This window comes from Grammomys surdaster, unplaced genomic scaffold, assembly GCF_004785775.1.
Source record: "Grammomys surdaster isolate TR1022 unplaced genomic scaffold, NIH_TR_1.0 126531, whole genome shotgun sequence".
Lineage (NCBI taxonomy): Eukaryota > Metazoa > Chordata > Mammalia > Rodentia > Muridae > Grammomys > Grammomys surdaster.
Window position 1 is genome coordinate 15,517,105 of NW_021621323.1, and position 8,561 is coordinate 15,525,665.

At 34.6% G+C, this 8,561-nt stretch overlaps 1 pseudogene across 1 annotated transcript; it reads right to left on the reverse strand.

Moving 5' to 3' along the window:
* Window positions 1–7,647: 7,647 nt before the first annotated feature.
* On the reverse strand, window positions 7,648–8,327 carry LOC114614845 (annotated as a pseudogene). The gene has a single exon (XR_003710385.1). The product of XR_003710385.1 is annotated as a 60S ribosomal protein L9 pseudogene (transcript).
* Window positions 8,328–8,561: the final 234 nt, after the last annotated feature.

The window sequence follows — 8,561 nt, forward strand, 5'->3', positions numbered from 1 at the left end:
CTGCTTGACTCCACTTTTCAATTCTTAGAACAACTGATTTCTTTCACTGTCTACTCCATGATTATGCTACTCAATCTGATCCAAGTCAATATCATCTGAAGGCAGTATCCAATGTCTCCTTTTTTCCCAGCCACCTGCAGCTTAGTCAATACAGCTAGAGATGTACTATGATGATAAGATCACATCATGCCAATTTCTGCGTAGAAACCATTCAAAGTGTAATTTGCACCAAACTGGAAGTCTACTGTAGGAAATACTTGACGGGTTTTATTTCTTTTTCATCCAGTTCCCACAGACTTAGGTAGTGAGCTCCAGTCGCTATCCATTTACAGGACAGACTTCTATCTTGTCGTTGTTATCATCTTAATATTCTTTTTAACTCAAATTCTCAAGCAGGTGTCCTACATGCTAATGTCATCCCACAGAGGGTAAGGGATTCAACCTACATCTTACTCTTCCAATGGATGATGCACTTTTCAAGCCTCAGACCATTAACACAGATAATTTTTTCAGTTTACATCTGTCCAATTGCTGAAGTTCTCCAAACTCCCAACTTGCTCTATTTTATTGTTTATGAATTACATAAATGTATTAAATGTGTTTTCATCAATACATCCCATGTTTCTTTCCTCCATTTCCTCTCCCCATGTTTTCACCCTGGCTTTTCCTTCCAGATTGTATGGTTTGGGTTTGTTTGTTTTTTTCACATTTACAAGACCCTGGTTTGATTTCCAAAACTCTCTTTGGGAGGCTTCTAACTACCTGAAACACCAGTCCAATATATCTGATACCCTTTTCTGGCCTTTACTAATTTTGATACATATGTGGACATACATACCAAAATACACAGTCATATACATAAATAAAACTTTTAAATCTTAAAACATAAAGAAGATATTGGTGTGTGTAAAACATGGTATTTGTCAAGCGTCAGTTGAGAAAGGACACAGAAAATAAAAAAACTGAAGTGGAACTTTTTGGTTTCTTTGGAGACTCAGTTGTGTCATGTGACGTTTTTCTGGAAACTCTCTTATGAAAGGATGATTTTGCTGAAGCAGACATGTGGGAGGATGGTGTTTTTCTGAAAGCATCCTGGAAAAAGGGCATGTGATGTTTTGCTAGAGCAGATGCTTGAGAGAACACATGATGTTTGGGAAGGATATAAGTATAACACAACACAGAGTGGAGGATGCTGTGTGGTTCTTTGCTAGTCATCATTGAGCTTTGCTGATGGTAGTCTTCACTGAAGATGCTGTATGGTATTGGTTCACCTTGCCACTCTTTGCTGGTCATTGTTTTTCATTATTTCATAGAGAAAAACACCACCAAAGAACTTCTGGTGATGTCCCTGTGGCTTCTTGCCACTTCCACCTACTTGGGCCAATTTTCAGAGTTTTGTGCATTCTTCTGGATTGACCTATCATTGCTGATTTGTGACTGGTGTTTGTGAGTGCATAAGCTGCTGCTGCTGCTTTCTTCAGATTCATGTGAACTTAATTGCTGATATCCTGACAATGCAAATTGGATTTGCTCCACAAAACTATTTCTAAACAAGTCCACATCCTCCTTTGCTCTATCAACCTTTCCTTTCTGCTACCTCTGGTGGGTGGTGGACTAGAAGGGAGGTTAAAGCATTTAAGAACACTTATTAAAGGTAGGGTTTGAAAAGACTAAGCCTACTGAAAGCTTCTGATATTCGAATAGATTATATTCATATGCATATGTGGATATGTGCACATGAGTGGCAATGTATGTGGGAATGTGCATGCTAGTACAGGCTTCCACGGGATTGAAAAAAGAGCATCTATCTCCTGTAGCTGAGAACAGAGGTGGTCATATCTGACTGATATGGATGTTGGGAACAGAACTCAAGTTTTCTGCAAGAACAATCTACGCTCTTAACAACAGAGCTATCTCTCAAGCCCTAGAGTATAATTTTATTTAGCATATTACTGGTTATCAAAATTGTGGCCATTTCAAAAATAAAAAATACTTTCATTTTAGTAATTGTTCCCGTTTTAGTATTAGTATATACCACCAAATATTAACAGTTCTAAAAGAGCAAAACCAAACATTACTTTAACATGGATATATAATAAAAGGAGTGTAATGCACATAAGAGAAATTATAGGAATTTTATACTATTATGATTATGTGATTTATGGCAAATAAAAATGTAGCAGTAAAATGTTTTCAATATTTGGAGCTGATTCAGTTGTATATTCATGTTAAAAAGAATCTTGAGCTTCACCTCTTATTATTTGAAATAATTAATTTCAGGTGAACAATAGATATAGTCATGAGAGTAGAAATGGTGATGCCTTTACACAAAACAGTATGCAGTAGGCAAAGATGAAAAATTTCTGACAATTGTAAAATTTTTTAAAAATATAAGTACACTGTTGCTGTCTTCAGACACACCAGAAGAGGGCATCAGATCCCATTACAGATGTTTGTAAGGCATCATGTGACTTATAAACTCAGGACCTATCTAAGAGTAGTCAGTGCTCTCAACCTATAAGTCATCTCTCCATCTCCAACAAAACCAGATCTTAATCACTAAAATACAATCTGTCATAATAACAAATTACATGGATGCACATATCGGAGAGAAAATATAATCCATCTTATTGATTATATTCTTGTCTCATATTTACCCTGGTGTGAAGGGGAGCAAACAAGAGAATAATTCTGACAAGATATTAGAAAAATGCACAAAATATTTGGTAGGCAAAAAACAGAAGGGATAAAAATTTATTTCATCAGCTTTCAGGATATGTAATTGATGAGACAGCAATAGACATAGCGGCACATGTGGACTAAATGACCAAACTTCAGAAAGAGAAACATGATCCAGAGTCATTGAGGTTTGGCTGATGCTGGAACGAAATTTACAATCTTCATGATGTTTATGTGTAGGGCTGAAAAAGAGCAATGTTTCTATTGAAGAGCAGTACAGATAACATGCATGCTCCTAGGGATTCTACCTGATTTTAAAATTCATGTCTATTCATGTTGAATCTATATTCACTTGTATACTTTTCTTATTTTGTAATGAATATACATGAGTATTATATTTTTAGGAAGCACATCAGTTATAAATGGTGCACCACTATAGAGGCGTGTTTATAATGCCAGAGATTGTATTTGCATTGGTTTACTAAATCTAAATTTTAAACACACACACACACACACACACACACACACCACCCAAGACTGTATTGAGATGTTTTTATTTTTTTTCATTTTGCATTACTTTAGTAATTTTTGGTGTATATTTTTACTTTTAAAATTCATTATTTTAGAATTTAATAGAGATCTAAAAGGAAATATATCTGTTCCTCACTTCTTTTTCTAACTCTATTCCCTCTTCTTTAACACATGCCCCACCCTACCCTGCAACCTTCCATATATATATTTGCTCACGCTTGTTGCCAGCGTTAAGCAAGTTTCTTTGCAGTATTACCTATGACTGCAGACTCATAACTGATAAGACACTCTGAAGGCTTCTTGGACAACCTCTCCCTACTCTCCCCCAAAAGAGGCAGTCCAGAAAGGAAGCTACTAAAGAGAGTCCTTAAAAACTTGGGTGGAAGAGCACCCTCTTAGAAGCAGGGGGAGGAGGAATTGTATTGAGAGTTTGCGGAGGGGAAACTGGGAAAGTGGATAACATTTGAAATGTAAATAAATAAAATATCCAATAAAAAATAAGAAAAAAAGCTTTGATAAAGATGCTGAAGTGTAGCTCCTCACGATTGATGACTTATTGTAGGGTAGGGGATGGGAAACACTCAGTTTTCTTTAGGGGTTTGGCCACTGCCAGCTTGACCATGTTCTAATAAGTATAAGGGCAACATGAATTAGACTCAATATTTTGTTGTTGTTGTTGTTGTTGCTGGTTTGGGGGGGAGTATAAGAGGGCACAGAGGTGGGAAGGTGGACCTGGGAAGAATAGGAAGCAAGTGTGCTAGGGTGCATTTAGAAATCTGTAAGTAATTAATAAAATTATTATAACTTTGGGGGGAATCAAGCTACATTTTCAACATTTATATGACGTACCACATAATGTTTTATTTTATCTGTTCTAGATGGATTTGTCCCAGAACCTAAGTACCATGGGTTAAAGTGGTTTGAATTTTAGCATAACTAAGCTATATGAGAAAGTATATTTGCAGGATAGATTAAGACATTTATTTTGTAACTGTCTGGTTCTATCTAGAAAAGGGGGTTTCCAAAGGTGATTTTAGAAGGAGATGTGACAAGAAAAGTATGTTATAGCATATTATTGATAGTTTCAAGATTAGAAATAAGTTTAATTTATTTTAATGTTTCTTACAGCTTGTTCTTTTGCATGGCTATTTTTTTCTGATACAACAGGACAAGTTTTTAATTTTGACATTTTCATCATGTCATTTGTTTTTTCTGTAAGATATATTTTCTCCTTTTACTACTCTGTAATTTTAATGTCTTATTGTACTGTTAGAGAAGAGAAGAAACTGTCAAAATTAAAAAGGCTGTTATCTTCCTAATATAGCAATAAAAGTTTAAAAATATATATTTTTAGTCAAATTGTTGTATTCCTAAGTAGAAATTTATGTGATTTTCTACTAAGAATGCTTAGGAGAAGCATAATAAAAATTACTTTAAGTTCAAATGTTATTTTGTCATAAAATTTTTGATACATATAAATATAGGACAAATGAACAGTTGAAATATTTGAACATCTAATTTTAATTTTTTACTTAATATTTAAATTGTGTTTTCCATTTTTTCTGAGCACCTGAGTTGACCTAAAATGAGTACTGCGGCATTATCAATTTAAATTTAACATTACACATGTATAAATACCTTCTTAAAGAACTTTGGAAGAAAAAGATCACAAACAAATCCATTTTTCTTTAATGTACGGATGTCTACATGGCAGTAAAATGCAATGAGTCACTGTTGATGGCATGCCAACATTGTAGAATTTATTGAACTAGTTTTGTGTTCTAGGGAACAGAAATAGTTGAGACACGTGTTTGTTATTGAAAATAATTTGTAATATTGTTTTGGGGTTTGTTTATTTGTTTGTTGGCCCTTGTTTTTGAGATAGGATCTCACTATGTGTCCAGTAGCTGACCTGTACCTTGCTTTGTAGATCTGGATGCTTGGACTCCTCTCAAGTGCTGACACTAAAAGAGTATATCACCAATCATGGTATATAAGTATGTTTTATAAGGTAATGTAATTCTCAGAAATCAATTCAATGGTCTTCTATAAGATTCTAACTATGAAAAGTAGACCATCAAAAGGTACACCAATGTCATGTATTGACATATTTCTAATGTACTATTATAAAATGTATATGTTTTGAAGCAATACTAGTTGATTCTGTATAGTTTGTTATATTTCACAAAGTCTCAAATGTTTCTGGCTGTTGACGGTGCTTGGGGAGGTAATGAGCTGTTCACTGAGGAATCTCCATTCTTAGATGGTCTGCTCATCTTAGCTACATTACTTCTTTAGTAAAGTCCAACAGAAAAGTCTGATGTATCTTCTTTAGTGTGTCCTTTGTAAACAGACAAGCTATTTACGATATGACAGCTCTATGTTCTTTACAAAAAGAGGAAAATATGTGTCCTTAAGCTTAGGCCTTCATCATCAGGGCTTCCAGGACTACACAGAGCATAAGTTGCATTTACACTATGCTTTAAATAGAACCTCTTATGAAGCTGAAAATGGATGAAACTGTGTTTATATACAAAGTATTCTACTGTGTCTTTTATGTTTCAGAGGTAAATAAAAGAGATATTTTCCCATTGATACTACTGCTACCACTACTGCTACTATAATTACTAGCTATTTCTAAAATACACAGTGAAAGGCATAGCATTAATCAGTGGAATAGACAAATGAAGCAAAACAACTCCAATTTATTATGTGGTAAGTAATGAATGTCTTGACCTTTCCCTAAGCTGATTAGTGACCCTTCCTGTAAGCTATAAGAAGAAATATAAAAGTAGAAACTGTATACATCTTGTGCATCCAATGACATGAATTTTGTATTTCCCTGTAGACATAAAAACAGAAAGAATTTAGCCACATTTCCTTTTCAACTACAAGTATTTTGCTAATTCATTCCAAGAATTTACTAATCAAGAATGAGGTAGCTGTTCTCATTGAAAAACAATCAGCAGCACATAAAGTAAGTATCACTCTTCATTGTGTTAGTCCAGGGAGCAGTCATTAACCACTGTTGCTCAGCATCTGATGGCCTTGATATTTACAGTGTTCTGAGGACTCCCTCCTATTGGTTTTTCTGCTTAGCTTATTTAAAATGTAGAATTGCAGACATCTCCAAAACTAATGAAATCTGATTCAGCACTTAAAATGAAAACAAATCCATAGGTAATTAGTCCACGGAAAAGTTTAAGGGATATTGTTCTGTATGACCTAAAGAACAGTGAAGCAGTCAATAGCAAAGCCATTAAAATGTATGAAATCAAGACATATTAATTACACAGCTATAGTACACTCTTTGGGTATAAATTCACTCTGTGCTCTCCTATCCATCTTAAATTGTGTTAACTATTGTGTAAACAATTTTCCATAGAATGTTCCATAATAATTCTAGTGAATTCAATAACAATGAGAACTCTTAGACATCATTTCATTATTAACTTTCATTGGATGAAAGGGGAAATAAAATAGCAGATTATCTTCAATAATTAAAGGCGAAAATAATCTCCTCGGGTATCTAACTAGGAGAATGTTAGGTTAGTTGAGTCTCTCTTCCATTTTTTCCATTGAAATTATGCTAATTTCCTATAATACTTTTTAAATACTCGAAAAAAATCACACATGTGCAATAAAATTTTAAAGGGTAGTATGACACATACTCCAAATATATTTCAAAGTGATTTTGAGAACTGAAAATTAATAAATTTTCTTATATAAATAAGAATGGGTCAAGCCTGAGAAAAATAGAGCATTTTACTTTCATCTATGAAAGAATGTCTGTGAGTCAAAGGTGAGAATATTCAGTCATTATTCTAGTACATTTGTGGTATTGTTCTAATTCAGAAACTGATATTGTCACCTGTATGGAATTCAACATTAGTTGTAGAAAGTGGCTAAGTTATGCATGATAAAAATGTAATAAGATGCACTTCCACATGCGTTTCCTAGTATATAATCTATGTCGCTATATGTGTGAACATGTCACATAGATATGAGGGTGCTTTTCATGAATTAAAATCTAGAGTAAAGTTTGGTAAATTGCATATTTTATATATTGATTATAGAATGACAGTGAGCTTGAATTTTAGTAGAGACCCTGCCTCAAAAACTAAGGCAGAAAGGGATTAAAATAGACACCTTATATTAATTCCTGCCATCATCCTCCAAAATTATGAAATCTGTATGGGGTTGGCAATTGATTTGGTATTTTTCCAAATAGGAGACCTATTGGTTTTCTAACCTTTGAGTGCTGTTTTGTTTTGTGGATGTTTCTCATTATCTGGAGCTAGATCTTTGTTGAGTTTATCTTCATTGACACTTTATACTTTTTCTTTTAAATTCCATTCCTTAAGATGATGCTAAAAAAAGGAATAAAGAAATACAGATACATTTGTATAGAGTGTATATGCCTTATGACATTGTTAATTTTTTTTCAATATATAAGTCCTTTATTGCCCAAATTGTACTTGTGATCAGGATCTTGTTTCTGGAGCTAGGAATCTGAGGCCTCACTCGTCAGCCTGCTGCACGGTTCCCTTCTCAGACACATAGATGCCGTCCAAAAACTTTCTGGTATCTTTGTTTTTAACTGTTGTAGCTTGCTGAATCAGAGCCGCTGAATTTGAAACAAGCTCAATATCATTTACTTCAAGGATTAATTCATCCTTCTGGGCTTGCGAGACAGAACAAGCAACACCTGTCCTCATCCGAACCCTGCGGATGTATTTTTCACCCAAGAAATTTCGGATTTCAACCAAAGACCCATTCTCCTGAATAACGACGTTGATGGGGAAGTGAGCGTACACAGACCTCATCTTGTAACGGAAGCCCAGTGTAACCCCCTTGATCATGTTCTGAACATGACTGCAGATGGTTCTGACAGTGGCCAGTTCCTTTCTGTTACCCCACCATTTGTCAACCCGGAGCCTTTTCTTTTTCTTTCCAAGAAGACTCAGCTCTACGTTGATGTGATTGAAGTCCCTCCGCAGAGTTCCCCTGGGGCCCTTCACAATGACGGTGCGCCCCTTCAGAGTGATGTCGACATTTTCCGGAATGTCGACAGTCTGATTGCTGAGAATGGTCTTCATTCTCGCAGTAGATGGGGCAAAGAGAGCGACATTGTTAATTTTTAAGGAAGAGTAAAAGGAATATAAGACTATATATTTGTGATCTTATAAAAAAAATTCAAAGTCTTTAAAGATTATTACAAAGACTATTCCTGGAAAATATCCTTCGAAGAATCAATTGTGAAGTAGACTCACAACAAATTTTATAAAAATCCAAGAAAAATACATGTGGTTGTAATTTAAAAGAACAGGCAACTGAAATAACACACACAC